Raw genomic sequence first — 22,272 nt, forward strand, 5'->3', positions numbered from 1 at the left:
GCTAAATATGGACTTGACTCTGTGATAGTAGCTTCTTTCTGTGAATCTTTTGCTACTCACATTGATCTCCCTAAGGAGAAGTGGTTTAAATATAATCCTCCCGTTGAAGTAAAAGTAGTTGCACCTATTACAGTTGAAGAAAAGATTGTTACTTATAGTGATCCTATTGTCCCTACTACTTCTGTTGAGAAACCTCCTTTTCCTGTTAGGATAAAGGATCATGCTAAAACTTCGACTGTTGTTCGTAAGAGTAATACTAGGACTTATACACCTCCTGAGAAAATCAATGTTGAACCTAGTATTGCTATGGGTAAAGATCTATTGGATGATGATATAGATGGGCATGTTATTTATTTACGTGAGGAAGCTGCTAATATTGCTAAACCCGATACTAAGATACATAGACCTGTTGTAGGCATGCCTGTCATTTCGGTTAAAATAGGAGATCACTGTTATCATGGCTTATGTGATATGGGTGCTAGTGCTAGTGCAATACCCTATGACTTATGTAAAGAAATTATGCATGATATGCACCCGCTGAATTGGAAGATATTGATGTTACTACCAAGCTTGCCAATAGAGATACTATTTCACCAATTGGGATTGTTAGAGATGTTGAAGTCTTGTGTGGGAAGGTTAAATATCCTGCTGATTTTCTTGTTCTTAGTTCCCCACAAGATGATTTTTGTCCCATTATTTTTGGTAGACCCTTCTTAAATACAGTTAATGCTAGGACTGATTGCGGAAAAGATGATGTCACCATTGGCTTAGATGGTATGTCTCATGAGTTTAATTTTGCTAAGTTTCGTAGACAACCTCGTAATAGGGAATCACCCAGTAAGGATGAAATTATTGGTCTTGCTTCTATTGCCGTACCTCCTACTGATCCATTAGAACAATATTTGCTAGACCATGAAAATGATATGTTTATGAATGAAAGAAGGGAAATAGATGAAGTGTTCCTTAAACAGGAACCTTTGCGGAAACGTAACCTTCCCGTTGAAATTCTTGGGGATCCCCCTCCACCCAAGGGTGATCCCGTGTTTGAACTCAAACCATTACCTGATAATCTTAAGTATGCTTATCTTGATGAAAAGTAAATATATCCTGTTATTATTAGTGCTAACCTTTTAGAGCAAGAAGAAGAAAGGTTATTGAAAACTCTGAAGAAGCACCGTGCTGCTATTGGATATACTCTGGATGATCTTAAGGGCATTAGTCCCACGTTATGCCAACACAAAATTTCACTGGAGAAAGATGCCAAACCAGTTAGAGATCCTCAACGACGACTGAATCCCAAAATGAAAGAAGTGGTAAGAAAGGAGATACTAAAGCTCCTTGAGGCAGGTATAATTTATCCCGTTGCTGATAGTGATTGGGTAAGCCCTGTCCATTGTGTTCCTAAAAGGGGAGGTATTACCGTTGTTCCTAATGATAAAGATGAATTGATCCCGCAAAGAATTATTACAGGTTATAGGATGGTAATTGATTTCCGTAAATTAAATAAAGCTACTAAGAAAGATCATTAGCCTTTACCTTTTATTGATCAAATGCTAGAAAGACTATCCAAACACACACATTTTTGCTTTCTAGATGGCTATTTTGATTTCTCTCAGATACCTGTGTCAGCAGGGGATCAATCAAAAACTACTTTTACTTGCCCTTTCGGTACTTTTGCTTATAGACACATGCCTTTTGGTTTATGTAATGCACCTGCTACCTTTCAAAGATGCATGATGGCTATATTCTCTGATTTTTGTGAAAAGATTTGTGAGGTATTCATGGATGACTTCTCCGTTTATGGATCCTCTTTTGATGATTGCTTGAGCAACCTTGATCGAGTTTTGCAGAGATGCGAAGACACTAGTCTCGTCCTGAATTGGGAAAAGTTTCACTTTATGGTTAATGAAGGCATTGTCTTAGGGCACAAGATCTTTGAGAAAGGTGTTGAAGTTGATAAAGCTAAAGTTGATGCTATTGAAAAGATGCCATGTCCCAAGGACATAAAAGGTATAAGAAGTTTCCTTGGTCATGCCGGTTTTTATAGGAGGTTCATTAAGGACTTTTCTAAAATCTCTAGGCCTCTGACTAATTTATTGCAAAAAGATATTCCTTTTGTCTTCGATGATGATTGTGTACAAGCTTTTGAAATACTTAAGAAAGCTTTGATCACTGCACCTATTGTTCAGCCACCTGATTGGAATTTACCTTTTGAAATTATGTGTGATGCTAGTGATTATGCTGTAGGTGCTGTTCTAGGGCAAAGAGTTGATAATAAATTGAATGTTATCCAGTATGCTAGTAAGACTCTTGATACTGCCCAGAGAAATTATGCTACTACTGAAAAAGAATTCTGAGCAGTTGTGTTTGCATGTGATAAGTTTAGACCATATACTGTTGATTCCAAAGTTACTATTCACACTGATCATGCTGCTATTAAATATCTTATGGAAAAGAAAGATGCTAAGCCTAGACTCATTAGATATGTTCTCTTGCTCCAAGAATTTGATTTACATATTATTGATAGAAAGGGAGGGAGCTGAGAACCCCGTTGCAGACAACTTGTCTAGGTTAGAGAATGTTCTTGATGACCCACTGCCTATTGATGATAGCTTTCCTGATGAACAATTAGCAGTCATTAATGCTTCTCGTACTGCTCCTTGGTATGCTGATTATGCTAATTACATTGTTGCTAAATTTATACCGCCTAGTTTCACATACCAGCAAAAGAAAAAGTTCTTTTATGATTTAAGACATGTAATATCCCAAATTTTCAATTTGGAATGTTATACATTAGATCATCATTGCATATCATATTTTTATTTCATTTTGGTTTGATCCTAGAAATTCTACGCAACTCAAGGACCCACGGAGAGAGTTGGGGATTTCGTTATTTCATATTTGAGTTTTATCAAATTTTGAAAATAGGATCACTTGGTTTTATTTATATTATCTTCAACCATTCCAATTACAAAAATATGAGAGAGGGAATAAAATGACATTCCCAAAATATAGGAATATCGAAGATTTAATAAAAAATCAAATAAGATTTTATTTCGGAGTTTTTTTAATATTTTATTTGAATATAGGAAAAATGTGCGTTTTTTTAAAATTGCATTTAGGCCCCAAATAAATGTTCATCTTGTCCGGCCTGATTTTAGAAGCCGGGGGAAATTTATTTCAGGATTTTTGGAGTCCGTTTAGTATTTCTTTTAATCATTTTTCTGCGCGTAATTATTAAAAAAAACGAAACCGACTTTGGGCCGTGCCCGAGCGGGAATCTGCCCGGGTGGGCTTTATAAGCCACCGGCCCATCCCGGGCCAAACCCTAGCCCGAGCCGCCGCCCCACCCGCCACCGCCGCCGCCGCCCGCGCCGACGCCGCCCAGCCGCCGACCGGAGCCGCCGCCCCGCCGCCGCCCGACCCGCCGCCCCGCCGCCCGCCTCGCCGGAGCCGCCGGGGGTAGCCGCCGCCGCCGCCAGTCTTCTCCGGTTAACCGTTCGGTTTTCGTTGGTTTTTTAGATCCGTTTTTTTATTTTTATTAGATCTTTTTTTCGGTTTAGGTTAATTAGCGAGCGTTCGCTCGCTCGTTCGTTTCAACGAATGCGTTCACCGTTTAGATCCAGATAACGAACGTTCGTTCGTTAATCTGTTTGTCGTTTTTCTTTTTCTCGGATTTATTCCGCGATTTTTCTAATCGCGATTTCTGATCCGATTTTCAAACTAGTATAACTTTTCGCTCGTTTATCGGAATCAGGCGATTCAAGCGCCTAGATTTTCGTCTCGAAACCCTCTTTCCGTTTAACCTACTCAAACAAGTTTTTGCTTCTGTAAAACTTGACTTAGGTCCAGATTAGTAAACGAGGCTTGTTTCTTTCGCCGTTTGACTTTCGTTGCTTCGTTCGATTTGATTCTTTTTGCAAACCGGAGTTCTTAAGTTGAACTTTCTAGTTAGATCTTTTATTTGAATTTTACCTGTGCATTAGATGAGTACTCATTGTATGCTTGTTTGTTTGCGATAGAGTACCCGGAGTGCGCCGCTTGTTACTTCGAATCGCTAGGTTTCGCGGATCATCAGCAAGGCAAGTAACACTTTGATCATACCCCTTTTACTACCCAGTTTTAATGCATTAGATCAACCCTCAAACACTGTGTGATTAGGATCTAATTAAATTGTGGGATCTGGGAAGTAGATGAGGTAGTACCTATTACCTGTTTATTATCAAACCCTGGGAGTTACTTCTACGTTTGCTTATATTGCTATGCTATGCTAGTAGACGTGGATTGGTTTTGAGTGGTTTCCACGACAGATGTGAGATTGTTAATTAATGGTTTACTTAAGGTGGCAACTAAAACACACATCTGGGTGGATTGTGGTACCTGGGTTTTCCAGGATTGCCTGCTTTTCTTTTTGGACCGCCACCCAGGTTCAAAGGGATCATGAGATTATTCACGCTAGAAACTTCTGTGTGCAGCCACAAGCTATTATGGGCTCTAGCATAGTTGAGTAAGTTGTGCGAACTCTTACAGTGGTAGACTAGCAGATGTAGGGGATGTAGGTGGTACTGTCTACCCGATCGTAAGGTGCGAGTGCCTCTGAAAGACTGTGTCTCGGTCATCCGTTTCTCAAACACCTTGTAGTGCGAGAAATCCAACGGAGGAGATCGAGTCTTGTGGGGAAAAGTGCGCAAACCTCTGCAGAGTGTATAATCTAATCATGGTTAGCCGTGTCCCTGGTTATGGACATCATGAGTATCTAGTTCATGGATTATCATTTGAATCTCATCATGTTACTTTAATTAATTTTTGTTGGGTTTGATGATGATACTTAATTGGGATTGAGAATGCTGTCAACCATTCTCAATGTTTAACAACCACCATGATAGTTAAATAAAATTTATTCCTTTGCAGTAGGGAAAAAATGGCTTTTCGCAAAACAGTAACCATAGAGCTTTTCCACTAGCCAAATATGCATGTAGTATAGCATTACTTTGTTCATTACTCTCTATGTGTTATTTTGCCAGCATATTCCATGTGCTGACCCATTTTCGGGCTGCAACGTTTCATGTTGTAGATTTTTCAGACGACGAGTAAGGTGCCTTAGGTCGTGGTTCTATACTCAGTGATGCCGTTGGAGTTGATGGACTCACTTATCTTCCAAGCTTTCCGTTGTTATCGTTATTAGATGGCCTTAATCCATACTTATTGTAATAAGTTCTCTTTGGAGACATTCGATGTAATAAGTGTGTGATTGCTACTCTGTTATAAATCCTTCGAGTACTGTGCGTGTCAACATTACTGATCCAGGGATGACACTGATGCACAGAGACGTGACCGTCTGAGGTCTGGTCGCTACAAGATGGTATCAGAGCACACGCTGACTGTAGGACACGACCACTAAGCTTAACCCATAGATCACTACTCTCTTCTCATTTCTGACTCCTCTCCATTTTCTACTCTTTTAGGATGGCGGATGCAAGGAACAAGTTCATGCAACCAGATGAGGATACACCCTTTGGACGCCACTTGAAGGAAGTCACTAGATACCTGAACATAGGAATTCCAAGCTTCATCGCAACCTACAATGCCACACTGCCAGAAGAGGAGCGCTGGTTCGTTCAAGTTCAAGTTCCAGGAAGGACGTTCATGCCCGTCACCGAGCCCATAGAGTTTTCCTTTGATGCACCAACCTGGAGTCTAGGAAAGAGCATGGCAGCTCACATCACCATGGGACGCATTGGAGAAGTATACCACAAGGAGCTTAAGGACACTATCTACCAGATTTGTGGGTGCCGAGATGAGCAATGGGAGATGATCAGCACCAAGAAGGACAGATCAATTGCAGCTTTCATCCAGGAGCAAAACCAGCACATTCGTCGCCAGGAGAACCAGTTGTGCGCAGGCATGGCAGACCTGAAGAAGGCGTTGAGCAAGATCAAGGAGCTGGAGGAAGAACTCAAGGCTACACGCAAGGATTATATGGAGGAAATTGTCGCACTAGTGGGGAAGAATGACGACCTGGAGAAGAAGATTGGAGTATTCATGGGAGATCCAGCATCAAATGGAGAAGATGATGATTGGGCTTGCCCGGATAACTACATCATCATTGACGACACCTACTCGGAACCAAGTGAAGATGACTTTGTTGATGAAGCTGGAGCAGATATCATGGAGTCTTCGACCGATCAATTTTTTTAGTAAACCACCATATCAGTAGTAGAATTTCCCCATGTAAATAGTATAGTCCGAGCACTTTGTAACAATACTTAGATCGATTGTATGCCGATTGTTGCAAATGATTGGCTCCGCAAAGTTGGAAGGGAGTTGACCACTGCAGGATGCACAGATGCGGAAAGAGTACGTTTTGCCGCACATCAGCTTGATGGACCCGCAGCATCATGGTGGGAGAATTACACAGCCACACACCCTGCAGACACTGTCACATGGGACCAGTTTCAGCAAGCTTTTCGTACCGCCCATGTTTCAGCGGGAGCTATAGCCATGAAGAAGCGTGAGTTTCGCAACTTACGCCAAGGAGGACGCACCGTAGGCCAGTATGTGGAGGACTTTAGTAGGTTAGCACGTTATGCCCCAGATGACGTTGCTACAGATAGAGCCAAGAAGGAGAAGTTTTTGGAAGGACTGAATGATGAGCTGAGCATGCAGTTGATGATAGCAACCTTCAACAACTACCAGGAGTTGGTAGATAGAGCTCTCATGATTGAAGGGAAGCAGCAGCAGATTGAAAACCGCAAGAGGAAGTATGGACAAGGAAAGTATAATTCTGGAGCTCAGCAGAAGCCACGCTTTACCCCGAAATCGGGAGGACCTTTTCAGCATACCCATGGAGGAGGTTCACACAACCATAGTGGACCCAAGAATGGTAATGGGAATGGAGGAAGCAACGGCCAGAACCGTACCAACCCTTCAACCCCAGCCAAGAGAGATCTGAGTCAAGTCACTTGCTATAAGTGCCAGAAGACTGGACACTATGCCAATGAATGTCCTGAAGCCCAGAATGGAAATGGTAATGGAAGCTCTGGGAAGAAGCCCAACCCTTTCAACAAAGGACATGTGAACCACGTTAGCGTGGAGGAGGTTGAAGCACAGCCAGATGCAGTAATAGGTATGTTTTTGGTTAAGTCATTTACTGCACTCGTTCTTTTTGATACTGGTGCATCACATTCATACATATCAAGGGGATTTGTGGATAAGTAATAAACTGCCTACCCAAGCCCTTAGGTCACCCATGTTAGTAACCTCGCCAGGAGCAGAGTATATGGCTAGTTTATGGTGTGATCGATTACCATTAAGGATTGGTAACTACGTATTTCCCTCGGACCTAATAGTATTGGAATCGCAAGGATTGGATGTGATATTAGGCATGGATTGGTTATCGAAGTATGGAGGGAACATTGAATGCGCTAGTAAGTCGATTTTGCTTACCACCCCAGAAGGAAGAAGGATCAAGTATGTATCCCAGCACATGCCGAAGAGGACTCAAGCAAATTCCTTATCAGGAGTTGTACAGGAGGAAGTACCAGTGGTGAAGGATTTTCCTGACGTATTTCTAGAAGAGTTGCCAAGTATGCCACCGGATAGAGACATTGAGTTTTTGATTGAGCTTTTGCCAGGCACAGGGCCAATATCAAAGAGACCATATAGGATGCCCGCAAAAGATTTGGAGGAGATTAAGAAGCAAATTAAGGAGTTACTGGATAAAGGCTATATTCGCCCAAGTTCTTCACCTTGGGGATCGCCAGTGCTTCTAGTGGAGAAGAAGGATGGATCTTTAAGGATGGTTGTTGATTATCGAGGATTGAACGAAGTGACCATCAAGAACAAGTACCCACTGCCGATGATCAATGATCTGTTTGACCGATTGCAAGGAGCTAAGGTATTTTCCAAGATCGATCTGCGATCGGGATACCATCAGTTGAAGATTCAAGAGCAGGATATACCTAAGACGACTTTTACCACTAGGTATGGTCTATACGAGTATACAGTTATGTCATTTGGTCTGACTAACGCACCTGCTTATTTCATGAACCTGATGAACAAAGTGTTTATGGAGTTTCTGGATAAGTTCGTCGTAGTGTTCATTGACGATATTTTGATCTACTCAAAGGACGAAGAGGAGCATAAGGAGCATTTGCGTTTGGTACTTGAGAAGCTCAGAGAACATCAGTTATACGCCAAATTCAGCAAATGTGAATTTTGGCTGAAGGAAGTTGGATTCCTCGGACACATTATATCCGGAGAAGGAATAGCAGTAGACCCCACCAAGGTTGACACCGTAACAAGATGGGAATCCCCCACATCAGTTGGAGAGATCCCGAGTTTTCTTGGACTTGCAGGATACTACCGGAGATTCATTGAGAAATTCTCGAAGATTGCAAAACCTATGACGGAGCTGTTGAAGAAGGACACCAAGTTCAATTGGACTGAGGAATGTGAATCCAGTTTCCAGGAGTTGAAGAAACATTTGGTCACATCACCAGTGTTGATATTGCCAGATCAGCGCAAGGAATATGAAATATACTGTGATGCTTCACGTCGAGGACTTGGAGCCGTGTTGATGCAGGAAGGAAGAGTTGTTTCCTATGCCTCACGAGAACTTAAGCCACATGAGTTGAATTATGCCACGCATGATTTGGAGTTAGCAGCCGTAGTGCATGCGCTAAAAACATGGAGACATTTTCTCATCGGAAACCACTGTGAGGTGTACACGGATCATAAGAGTTTGAAATACATCTTCACGCAGAAGGAGCTGAATCTCAGGCAAAGGAGATGGTTGGAGCTCATAAAGGATTATGATATGAGATTGCATTATCACCCCGGGAAGGCTAACGTAGTAGCAAACGCATTGAGCCGCAAGAGCCATGTCAACACACTAATGACCGGAGAGTTACCGAAGGAATTAGCCGAGGATCTTCGTGAACTATGTTTGGAGATAGTTCCGAGAGGCTATGTTGCCGCATTAGAAATTCAGTCTACTTTGATAATAAGATCAGAGAAGCTCAAGAGACAGACAAGGAGATTGCCGAAATAAAGGAAAGGATGAGTAAAGGAAAAGCCAAGGGATTTCGTGACGATGAGCAGGATACCTTGTGGTTTGAGGACCGCGTTTATGTGCCCAATGATCCCGAGATCAGGAAGTTGATTTTGCAAGAGGCCCATGATTCACCGTATTCGATTCACCCAGGAAATACCAAGATGAATTTGGATTTGAAGGATACTTTCTGGTGGACCGGAATGAAGAAGTATATTGCGGAGTATGTAGCAGTTTGTGATGTATGTCAGAAAGTGAAGGCAGAGCATCAAAAGCCAGCCGGATTGCTACAGCCATTGCCGATACCCGAATGGAAGTGGGATAAGCTAGGTATGGATTTTATCACGGGATTGCCCAGGACTCGTTCGGGCTATGACTCAATATGGGTTGTAGTTGATCGTTTGACGAAAGTAGCTCATTTCATCCCAGTAAAGACTACTTACAGCAGTGCTAAGTTGGCAAAGATATATAAGACCAGGATCGTATGTCTGCATGGAGTTCCAAGGAGCATTGTATCAGATAGAGGAACCCAGTTTACTTGAAAGTTCTGGCATCAGTTACACGAGACTTTCGGTACGAGGCTAGAGTTCAGTACAGCTTTTCATCCACAGACAGATGGACAGACCGAAAGAGTGAACCAGATTTTGGAGGACATGTTGAGAGCTTGTGCGCTAGATTATGGATCCAGTTGGGATGACAACTTGCCATATGCGGAGTTTTCTTACAACAACAGTTATCAATCAAGTCTGAAGATGGCCCGTTTCGAAGCCTTGTATGGAAGGAGGTGCAGAACACCATTGTTATGGGATGAAGTTGGAGACAGCCAGTTGTTTGGACTGGATTTGATTAAAGAGTCTGAACAAAAGGTGAAGTTGATTCGCGATAGGCTCAAGGTAGCCCAATCCAGGCAGAAAAGCTATGCGGATTCGAAACGCAAGGAGACAGTTTACGAAGTCGGAGACAGAGTTTATCTTCGTGTATCTCCACTTCGAGGAGTTAAGCGCTTTGGAGTTAAGGGAAAGTTAGCACCACGATTTGTAGGACCATACAAGGTTTTGGAACGTATGGGAGAAGTTGCTTACAAGTTGGAATTACCTGAAGGATTATCAGGAGTTCATGATGTGTTCCACGTTTCCCAGTTGAAGAAGTGCCACGCAGAGATGGTTGATATACCGCTAAGAGATACCGTGCTGTTGGAAGCGATTCAGTTGGATAGTGATCTAACCTACGAGGAGAAGCCAGTTAAGATTCTCGAGTATGCCAGCCGAGTCACCTGCAGCAAGATTATCAAGTGTTGCAAAGTTCAGTGGAGCCACCATACCGAGGATGAAGCCACCTGGAAGCGAGAGGAAGATCTATGGAAGGACCACCCTCACCAATTTTCTAGCCAACCCGAATCTCGAGGGCGAGATTCATCTTAAGGGGGTAGGTTTGTAACATCCCAAATTTTCAATTTGGAATGTTATACATTAGATCATCATTGCATATAATATTTTTATTTCATTTTGGTTTGATCCTAGAAATTCTACGCAACTCAAGGACCCACGGAGAGAGTTGGGGATTTCGTTATTTCATATTTGAGTTTTATCAAATTTTGAAAATAGGATCACTTGGTTTTATTTATTTTATCTTCAACTATTCCAATTACAAAAATATGAGAGAGGGAATAAAATGACTTTCCCCCCAAAATATAGGAATATAGAAGATTTAATAAAAAAATCAAATAAGATTTTATTTCGGAGTTTTTTTGATATTTTATTTGAATTTAGGAAAAATGTGCGTCTTTCAAAATTGCATTTAGTCCCCAAATAAATGTTCATCTCTTCCGGCTTAATTTGAGAAGCCGGGGAAAATTTATTTCGGGATTTTTGGAGTCCCTTTAGTATTTATTTTAATCTATTTTCTGCGCGTAATTATTAAAAAAACGAAACCGACTTTGGGCCGTGCCTGAGCGGGACTCTGCCCGCGGGGGCTTTATAAGCCGTCGGCCCACCCCGGGCCAAACCCTAGCCCGAGCCGCCGCCCCACCCGCCGCCGCCCGCGCCGACACCGCCCCGCCGCCGACCGGAGCCGCCGCCCGACCCGCCGCCCGCCTCACCGGAGCCGCCGGAGGTAGCCGCCGCCGCCGGTCTTCTCAGGTTAACCGTTCGGTTTTCGTCGTTTTTCTAGATCCGTTTTTTTATTTTTATTAGATCGGTTTTTTTCGGTTTAGGTTAATTAGCGAGCGTTCGCTCGTTCGTTCGTTTTAACGAACGCGTTCACCGTTTAGATCCAGATAACGAACGTTCGTTCTTAATCTGTTCGTCGTTTTTCTTTTTCTTGGATTTATTCCGTGATTTTTCTGATCGTGATTTCTGATCCGATTTTCAAACTAGTATAACTTTTCGCTCGTTTATTGGAATCAGGCGATTCAAGCGCCTAGAGTTTCGTCTCGAAACCCTCTTTCCGTTTAACCAACTCAAACAAGTTTTTGCTTCTGTAAAACTTGACTTAGGTCCAGATTAGTAAACGAAGCTTGTTTCTTTCGCCGTTTGACTTTCGTTGCTTCGTTCGATTTGATTCTTTTTGCAAACCGGAGTTCTTAAGTTGAACTTTCTGGTTAGCTCTTTTATTTGAATTTTACCTGTGCATTAGATGAGTACTCATTGTATGCTTGTTTGTTTGCGATAGAGTACCCGTAGTGCGCCGCTTGTTACTTCGAATCGCTAGGTTTCGCGGATCATCAGCAAGGCAAGTAACACTTTGATCATACCCCTTTTACTACCCAGTTTTAATGCATTAGATCAACCTTCATACACTGCATGATTCGGATCTAATTAAATTGTGGGATCTGGGAAGTAGATGAGGTAGTACCTATTACCTGTTTATTATCAAACCCTGGGAGTTACTTCTACGTTTGCTTATATTGCTATGCTATGCTAGTAGATGTGGATTGGGTTTGAGTGTTTTCCGTGACAGATGTGAGATTGTTAATTAATGGTTTACTTAAGGTGGCAACTAAAACACACATTTGGGTGGATTGAGGTACCTGGGTATTCCAGGATTGCCTGCTTTTCTTTTTGGACCACCACCCAGGTTCAAAGGGATCATGAGATTATTCATGCTAGAAACTTCCGTGTGCAGCCACAAGCTATTATGGGCTCTAGCATAGTTGAATAAGTTGTGCGAACTCTTACAGTGGTAGACTAGCAGATGTAGGGGATGTAGGTGGTACTGTCTACCCGATCGTAAGGTGCGAGTGCCTCTGAAATACTGTGTCTCGGTCATCCGTTTCTCAAACACCATGAAGTGCGAGAAATCCAACAGAGGAGATCGAGTCTTGTGGGAAAAGTGCGCAAACCTCTGCAGGGTGTACAATCTAATCATGGTTAGCCGTGTCCCCGGTTATGGACATCTTGAGTATCTAGTTCTTGGATTATCATGTGAATCTCATCATGTTACTTTAATTAATTTTTGTTGGGTTTGATAATGATACTTAATTGGGATTGAGAATGCTATCAACCATTCTCAATGTTTAACAACCACCATGATAGTTAAATAAAATTTATTCCTTTGAAGTAGGGAAAAATTGGCTTTTCGCAAAACAGTAACCATAGAGCTTTTCCACCAGCCAAATATGCATGTAGTATAGCATTACTTTGTTCATTACTCTCTATGTGTTACTTTGCCAGCATATTCCATGTGCTGACCCATTTTCGGGCTGCAACGTTTCATGTTGCAGATTTTTCAGACAACGAGTAAGGTGCCTTAGGTCGTGGTTCTATACTCAGTGATGCCGTTGGAGTTGATGGACTCACTTATCTTCCAAGCTTTCCGCTGTTATCGTTATTAGATGGCCTTAAGCCATACTTATTGTAATAAGTTCTCTTTGGAGACATTCGATGTAATAAGTGTGTGATTGCTACTCTGTTATAAATCCTTCGAGTACTGTGCGTGTCAGCATTACTGATCCAGGGATGACACTAATGCAGAGAGACTTGACCGTCTGAGGTCTGGTCGCTACAAGACATTACTTCTGGGACGATCCACACCTTTATAAAGAAGGAGTAGATGGTGTTATTAGACGTTGTGTGCCTGAGCATGAACAGGAACAGATCCTACGCAAGTGTCACTCTGAATCCTATGGAGGACACCACGCTGGAGATAGAACTGCACACAAGGTACTGCAATCTGGCTTTTATTGGCCTACTCTCTTCAAAGATGCTCGCAAGTTTGTCTTATCTTGTGATGAATGTCAATGAATAGGTAACATTAGTAGACATCAAGAAATGCCTATGAATTATTCTCTTGTTATTGAACCATTTGATGTTTGGGGTTTTGATTATATGGGACCTTTTTCTGCCTCTAATGGTTATACACATATCTTAGTTGGTGTTGATTACGTTACTAAGTGGGTAGAAGCTATTCCAACTAGTAGTGCTGATCATAACACTTCTATTAAAATGCTTAAAGAAGTTATTTTTCCGAGGTTTGGAGTCCCTAGATATCTTATGACTGATGGTGGTTCACATTTTATTCATGGTGCTTTCCGTAAAATGCTTGCTAAGTATGATGTTAATCATAGAATTGCATCTCCTTATCATCCTCAGTCTAGTGGTCAAGTAGAATTGAGCAATAGAGAGCTCAAATTAATTTTGCAACAGATTGTCAATAGATCTAGAAAGGATTGGTCCAAAAAACTTGATGATGCATTATGGGCCTATAGAACTCCATACAAAAATCCTATGGGTATGTCTCCTTATAAGATGGTTTATGGAAAAGCTTGTCATTTACCTCTAGAACTTGAACATAAAGCATATTGGGCTATTAAAGAGCTCAACTATGACTTCAAACTTTCCAGTGAAAAGAGGTTGTTTGATATTAGCTCACTTGATGAATGGAGAACCCAAGCCTATGAAAATGCCAAGCTATTCAAAGAAAAAGTCAAACGCTGGCATGCCAAAAGGATACAAAAGCGTGAGTTTAACGTAGGTGATTATGTGTTGCTATTCAACTCTTGTTTAAGATTTTTTGCAGGAAAACTTCTCTCTAAATGGGAAGGTCTTTACGTTATCGAGGAGGTCTATCGTTCTGGTGCCATAAAAATCAACAACTTCGAATGCACAAGTCCGAGGGTGGTGAACGGTCAAAGAATTAAACATTATATTTCAGGTAATCCTATTAATGTTGAAACTAATATTATTGAAACTGTAACCCCGGAGGAATACATAAGGGACACTTTCCAGAACGTTCCAGACTCCGAAAAGGAATAAGTATGTGGTACGGTAAGTAAACCGACTCCAAAACAACTCCTACTTCACCACCTCCGAGGACATAATCATATGGGTATGGGCACTCCCCTTGGCAACTGCCAAGCTTGGTGGAGGTGCCCCGGTATCATATCACCATCACACTCCTATCTTTACCGCTTTATTTAGTTCGATCCTTTTCGTAGTATATTGATCTAGTAGATTGAAGTTTTGATATCAAGTAGTTTTGAGTTTTGCTTTATGATCTCTTTCTGTAATCGAGTCCGTGAGCTATCTATAATAAAGTTTAGTGTTGAGTCAAGGGCTTTGCTATCTTGCTATGATCTTGAGAAAGTAGAAAGAACAAAAGAGTTCATATTGATCTTGTGGATAGTAATGACTTCACACATAGAAAGTATGAGGCATAAAAATTGTTGGGAGTTGATATACGTAGTTTTGGTCATCGTTGCAATTAATAGGAAGTGATAAGGAAAGAGAGGTTCACATATAAATATATTATCTTGGACACCTTTTATGATTGGGAGCACTCATTAAGTATGACATGCTAAAAGAGTTGACGTTGGACAAGGAAGACAACGTAATGGTTTATGTTTTCTCACATCTCAGTTAAAGTATATTGTCATTGACCTTCCAAACATGTTGAGCTTGCCTTTCCCCCTCATGCTAGCCAAATTCCCTGCACCAAGTAGAGATACTACTTGTGCTTCCAATTATCCGTAAACCCAGTTTATGCCATGAGAGTCCACCATACCTACCTATGGATTGAGTAAGATCCTTCAAGTAAGTTGTCGTCGGTGCAAGCAATAAAAATTGCTCTCTAAATATGCATGACTTATTAGTGCAGAGAAAATAAGCGTTGTACGATCTTGTTGTGGAAGTAATAAAAGCGACTGACTGCATAATAAAGGTCCACATACAAGGGGCAATATAAAGTGACGTTCTGTTGCATTAAGATTTTGTGCATCCAACCCATAAAAGCGCATGACAACCTCTGCTTCCCTCTACGAAGGGCCTATCTTTTACTTTATTTCTTTGCTTTAAGCTTGAGTCAAGGTGATCTTCACCTTTCCTTTTTTTATTTCATCCTTTGGCAAGCTCCTCGTGTTTGAAACATAATGATATATATATCCAATTGGATGTAAGTTAGCATGGGCTATTATTGTTGACATCACCTAAAGGTGAATACGTTGGGAGGCAACACAATAAGCCCCTATCTTTCTCAGTGTCCGGCTGAAACTCCATAACCACAAGTATTGCATGAGTGTTAGCAATTGTAGAAGACTGCAAGATAGTTGAGTATGTGAACTTGCTGAAAAGCTCTATTGATGACTCTTTCTGATGTTATGATAAATTGCAATTGCTTAAATGATTGAGATTATAGTTTGTTAGTTCTCAATAAAGTTTTTGAACCATACTTGACATTGTGAATTGATTGTTACTTGAGCATAAGAAATCACATTATAAAATCTATATATGTTGCTGTTATAAGAATGATCATGATGCCCTCATGTCCGTATTTTATTTTTATCGACACCTGTATCTCAAAACATGTGGACATATTTTTCGATATTGGCTTTCGCTTGAGGACAAGCGAGGTCTAAGCTTGGGGGAGTTGATACGTCCATTTTGCATCATGCTTTTATATCAATATTTATTGCATTATGGGATGTTATTACACATTATATATCAATACTTAGGGCTATTCTCTCTTATTTTACAAGGTTTACCATGAAGAGGGGGAATGCCGGCAGCTGGAATTCTGGCTAGAAAAGGAGCAAATATTGGAAACCTATTCTGCACAGCTCCAAAAGTCCTGAAACTCCATGAAACCTGTTTTTGGAATATATAAGAATTATTGAGCGGAAGAAATACCTCAGGGGGCCCACACCCTGGCCAGGAGGGTGGGGGCGCGCCCCCCCTTACTAGGCGCGCCCCCTGTCTCCTGGGCCCCCTGGTGGCCCCCAGGTGTCCATCTTCTGCTATATGAAGGATTTTATCCTGGAAAAAATTGTGGGCAAGCTTACGGGATGAAACTCCGCCGCCACGAGGCGGAACCTTGGCGGAACCAATCTAGAGCTCCGGCAGAGCTTTTCTGCCGGGCAAACTTCCCTCCGGGAGGCGGAAATCATCACCATTGTCATCACCAACGATCCTCTCATCCGGAGGGGGTCAATCTCCATCAACATCTTCACCAGCACCATCTCCTCTCAAAACCCTAGTTCATCTCTTGTATCCAATGTTGTATCAAAACCACAAATTGGTACCTGTGGGTTGCTAGTAGTGTTGATTACTCCTTGTAGTTGATGCTAGTTGGTTTATTTGGTGGAAGATCATATGTTCAGATCCTTAATGCATATTAATACTCCTCTGATCATGAACACGAATATGCTTTGTGAGTAGTTACGTTTGTTCCTGAGGACATGGGTGAAGTCTTGCTATTAGTAGTCATGTGAATTTAGTATTCGTTCGATATTTTGATGAGATGTATGTTGTCTTCTCCTCTAGTGGTGTTATGTGAACGTCGACTACATGACACTTCACCATTATTTGGGCCTAGAGGAAGGCATTGGGAAGTAATAAGTAGATGATGGGTTGCTAGAGTGACAGAAGCTTAAACCCTAGTTTATGCGTTGCTTCGTTAGGGTTGATTTGGATCCATACGTTTAATGTTGTGGTTAGGTTTACCTTAATACTTCTTTTGTAGTTGCGGACGCTTGCAATAGGGGTTAATCATAAGTGGGATGCTTGTCCAAGTAAGGGCAGTACCCAAGCACCGGTCCACCCACATATCAAATTATCAAAGTACCGAACGCGAATCATATGAACGTGATGAAAACTAGCTTGACGATAATTCCCATGTGTCCTCGGGAGCTCCTTTCTCATTATTAGAAATTGTCCAGGCTTATCCTTTGCTACATAAAGGATTGGGCCACCTTGCTGCACTTTATTTACTTTTATTGCTTGTTACTCTTTACAATTTATCTTGTCGTAAAACTATCTATTACCTACAATTTCAGTGCTTGCAGAGAAAACCTTACTGAAAACCGCTTATCATTTCCTTCTGCTCCTCGTTGGGTTCGACACTCTTACTTATCGAAAGGACTACGATAGATCCCCTACACTTGTGGGTCATCAGCCGACGAAGCCGCTGCCGGGCTCCGTGCAGCGGCATGCACTCTGGTGGTTGGTGACTTTGAGGTAGGTCACATAGGTCACGTATCTCAGTCAGCCGGTGCCGGGGCACTCGATCATGGTCGAGGACACCACGGCGTCCAGCGCGGGCTCGGGTCAGGGCAGGGGTCGAAGAACCCGATGCCGTCCATGAGCGTCTTGCACTGTCTGAAGTGCAGCCGCCGTAGGCCAAGTACCCCCTTTGCACTGCAGGCCATGACGCCAAGTCGGTCGGTAAATCAGCACATCTTCACGAAAGAATAGATCTTCACCGGCCCAGCCGAAGTATGGAAGAAAGAAGGAAAGGAAGGGAGGAACCTGCAACTGCAAGACGGAGGCTTGAAGGGGAGGGTGCAGAGGGGGCAGTGAAGCACAAGCACGCGCTTGTCAATTCTCATGGCAAGCTCCACTCTCGATTTGAATGCCACCGCCACCGCGACCATGGTGCCTCCGTCGTCTCCTCCTCCCCCCGTATCTTGAGCGCCGAGAGCTCTCACTTCACGTGGTCGTTCGGTAGGTCTGCATGAGGCCAACGCAGGCGGCGGTGTGGGAACCATAGAAGTGAAAGGGCTGAGATCTGAGACAGATAGAGGGAGAGAGGATTACGCATGGAGCGATTTGTTTTTGTCGGTAGACAAAAAGCCAAAATCTTCTAGATGATCCCTAGAAAAGAATGATCCCGGGTCCGTGATTGATTCGCTGCCGATTTACTCCATATATATATGGAATACATGAATGGCTGCCGGTTTATTGGCTGCAGATTTATTTCGTTGGTTGATTGGCTGCTCCGTTAGGAGTAGAGAAAACCGGTCGGTCTTGATTTTCGGAGGGAGGAAAAAAATCGGTGGGGTGGGGGAGATCGCGTGGTGGTGGGGGGAGAACGATGGAAGGGTGGAAACAAACAAACGAACGAACTACCTACCTACTGAGACATTAGGCGTAGAGAAATAAAGAGGGGAACCCAAAACTTTTTAAAAAGGAAAGTGAAAGTAAGAGAGATAAGCATTGTTGAAGTAGGAGCTAGCCTTGAACTTTGTTCATGCTCACGGAAACTTTGTGAATCTTAATTACAGAAACTTTTCATCAAAAATAATTATCCCCTTGTACAATTCCATTGTATTATAAAAATAATGTGCCAAGGTTTGCCTTTAGGATGTTTACAATGCTTGTTGGTTTCTACGGTGCAGGACAGAAACTTTGTCTGTAGTGCGCGATTTTACATTTTTACCTGGAGCGTCAAATGGTTCCGATTCCTTTTGAACCGTCTTTCTGTACAAATTGTTTCTTTTTCCTAATTTTGGTAGAATTTTAGGGGTATCAGAAGTATGGTGAATGTTCAGATTGCTACAGACTGTTCTGTTTTTGACAGATTCTGTTTTTGATGCATAGTTTGCTTGTTTTGATGAAACTATCAATTTCTATCAGTGCATTAAGCCATGGAAAATCTATATTACAGTAGACACAATGCAAAAACAAAATTTTAAGTGGTTTGCAACAGTACTTAGAGTAGTGATTTGCTTTATTGTACTAACGGATCTTACCGAGTTTTCTGTTGAAGTTTTGTGTGGATGAAGTGTTTGATCGAGGAGGTCTCGATATGAGGAAAAGGAAGAGAGGCAAGAGCTCAAGCTTGGGGATGCCCAAGGCACCCCAAGTAAATATTCAAGAAGACTGAAGCGTCTAAGCTTGGGGATGCCCCGGAAGGCATCCCCTCTTTCTTCAACAAGTATCGGTATGTTTTCGGATTCGTTTCGTTCATGCGATATGTACAAGTCTTGGAGCATTTTTTGCATTTAGTTTTCAGTTTTCTTTTGTGCACCTTGCTGGTATGAGATAGTCCTTGGTTTATTTATATAATTCTCATTGCACTTCACTTAAATCTTTTGAGTATGACTTTATAGAATGCTTCATGTGCTTCACTTATATCATTCGAAGTTTGGATTGCCTGTTTCTCTTCACATAGAAAACATCCATTTGTAGAATGCTCTTTTGCTTCACTTATATTTGTTAGAGCGTGGGCATATCTTTTGTAGAAAGAATTAAACTCTCTTGCTTTACTTATATCTATTTAGAGAGATGACATGAATTGGTCATTCACATCGTTAGTCATAAAATCCTACATAAAACTTGTAGATCGCTGAATATGATATGTTTGATTTCTTGCAGTAGTTTTGCGATATAAAGATGGTGATATTAGAGTCATGCTAGTGGGCAGTTGTGGATTGTAGAAATACTTGTGTTGGAGTTTGTGATTCCCGTAGCATGCACGTATGGTGAACCGTTATGTAACGAAGTCGGAGCATGAGGTATTTATTGATTGTCTTCCTTATGATTGGCGGTCGGGGACGAGCGATTGTATTTTCCTACCAATCTATCCCCCTAGGAGCATGCGTAGTAGTACTTTGCTTCGAGGGCTAATAAACTTTTGCAATAAGTATATGAGTTCTTTATGACTAATGTGAGTCCATGGATTATACGCACTCTCACCCTTCCATCATTGCTAGCCTCTTCGGTACCGTGCATTGTCCTTTCTCACCTCAAGAGTTGGTGCAAACTTCGCTGGTGCATCCAAACCCCGTGATACGATACGCTCTATCACACATAAGCCTCATTATATCTTCCTCAAAACAGCCACCATACCTACCTATCATGGCATTTCCATAGCCATTCCGAGATATATTGCCATGCAACTTCCATCATATACATGACTTGAGCATTTATTGTCATATTGCTTTGCATGATCGTAAGATAGCTAGCATGATGTTTTCATGGCTTGTCCATTTTTTGATGTCATTGCTACGCTAGATCATTGCACATCCCGGTACACCGCCAGAGGCATTCATATAGAGTCATATCTTTGTTCTACTATCGAGTTGTAACATTGAGTTGTAAGTAAATAGAAGTGTGATGATCATCCTTAATAGAGCATTGTCCCAAAAAAAGAGGAAAAAGAAGCCTAAATAAAAAAGGGGGCCAAAGAAGCCCGCAAAAAGAAAAAAAATATATATAAAAAGGGACAATGCTACTATTCTCTTTTTCCACACTTGTGCTTCAAAGTAGCACCATGTTCTTCATATAGAGAGTCTCTTATGTTGTCACTTTCATATACCAGTGGGAATTTTTTTATTATAGAACTTGGCTTGTATATTCCAACGATGGGCTTCTACAAAATGCCCTAGGTTTTCGTGAGCAAGCAAGTTGGATGCACACCCACTTAGTTTCTTTTGTTGAGCTTTCATACACTTATAGCTCTAGTGCATCCGTTGCATGGCAATCCCAACTCCTCGCATTGACATCAATTGATGGGCATGTCCATAGCCCGTTGATTAGCCGCGTCGATGTGAGACTTTCTCCTTTTTTGTCTTCTCCACATAATCCCCATCATCATATTCTATTCCACCTAAAGTGCTATGTCCATGGGTTGCGCTCATGTATTGCGTGAGCGTTGAAAAGGCTGAAGCGTATTAAAAAGTATGAACCAATTGCTTGGCTTGTCATCGGGGTTCTGCATGATGTGAATATTTTGTGTGATGAAGATGGAGCATAGCCAGACTATATGATTTTGTAGGGATAACTTTCTTTGGCCATGTTATTTTGAAAAGACATGATTGCTTTATTAGTAGGCTTGAAGTATTATTGTTTTTATGTCAAATGATAGAATATTTCCTTGAATCACTCGTGTCTTAATATTCATGCCATGATTAGATATATGATCAAGATTATGCTAGGTAGCATTCCACATAAAAAATTATCTTTTTTATCATTTACCTACTCGAGGACGAGCAGGAATTATGCTTGGGGATGCTGATACGTCTCCGTCGTATCTATAATTTTTGATTGCTCCATGCCAATATTATTCAACTTTCATATACTTTTGGCAACTATTTATACTATTTTTTGGGACTAACATATTGATCCAGTGCCCAGTGCCAGTTCCTGTTTGTTGCATGTTTTATGTTTCGCAGAAACCCCATATCAAACGGAATCCAAACGGGATAAAAACGGACAAAGAATATTTTTGGAATATTTGGAGAATATGGGAAGAAGAATCAACGCGAGACGGTGCCCGAGGTGGCCACGAGGCAGGGGCGCACCTGCCCCCCTCGTGGGCCACCCATAAGGCGGTTGCTGCTCTTCTTCGGCCGCAAGAAAGCTAATTTTTGGAGAAAAATCTGGACGAAGGTTTCAATCCAATTGGAGTTACGGATCTCCAGATATAAAAGAAACGGTGCCAGGGCAAAATACCAGAACGCAGAAACAGAGAGAGACAGAGAGACAGATCCAATCTCGGAGGGGCTCTCGCCCCTCCCACGCCATGGGAGCCAAGGACCAGAGGGGAAACCTTTCTCCCATCTAGGGAGGAGGTCAAGGAAGAAGAAGAAGAAGGGTGCCTCTCTCCCCCTTGCTTCCGGTGGCGTCGGAACACCGCCGGGGGCCATCATCATCATCGCGATCTACACCAACACCTCCGCCATCTTCACCAACATCTCCATCACCTTCCCCCCTCTATCTACAGCGGTCCACACTCCCGCAACCCGTTGTACCCTCTACTTGAACATGCTGCTTTATGCTTCATATTATTATCCAATGATGTGTTGCCATCCTATGATGTCTGAGTAGATTTTCGTTGTCCTATTGGTGGTTGATGAATTGCTATGATTGATTTAATTTGCTTGTGGTTATGTTGCTGTCCTTTGGTGCCCATCATATGAGCGCGCGCGTGGATCACACCATAGGGTTAGTTGTATGTTGATAGGACTATGTATTGGAGGGCAAGAGTGACAGAAGCTTCAACCTAGC

This window comes from Triticum aestivum, chromosome 7D, assembly GCF_018294505.1.
Source record: "Triticum aestivum cultivar Chinese Spring chromosome 7D, IWGSC CS RefSeq v2.1, whole genome shotgun sequence".
NCBI lineage: Eukaryota > Viridiplantae > Streptophyta > Magnoliopsida > Poales > Poaceae > Triticum > Triticum aestivum.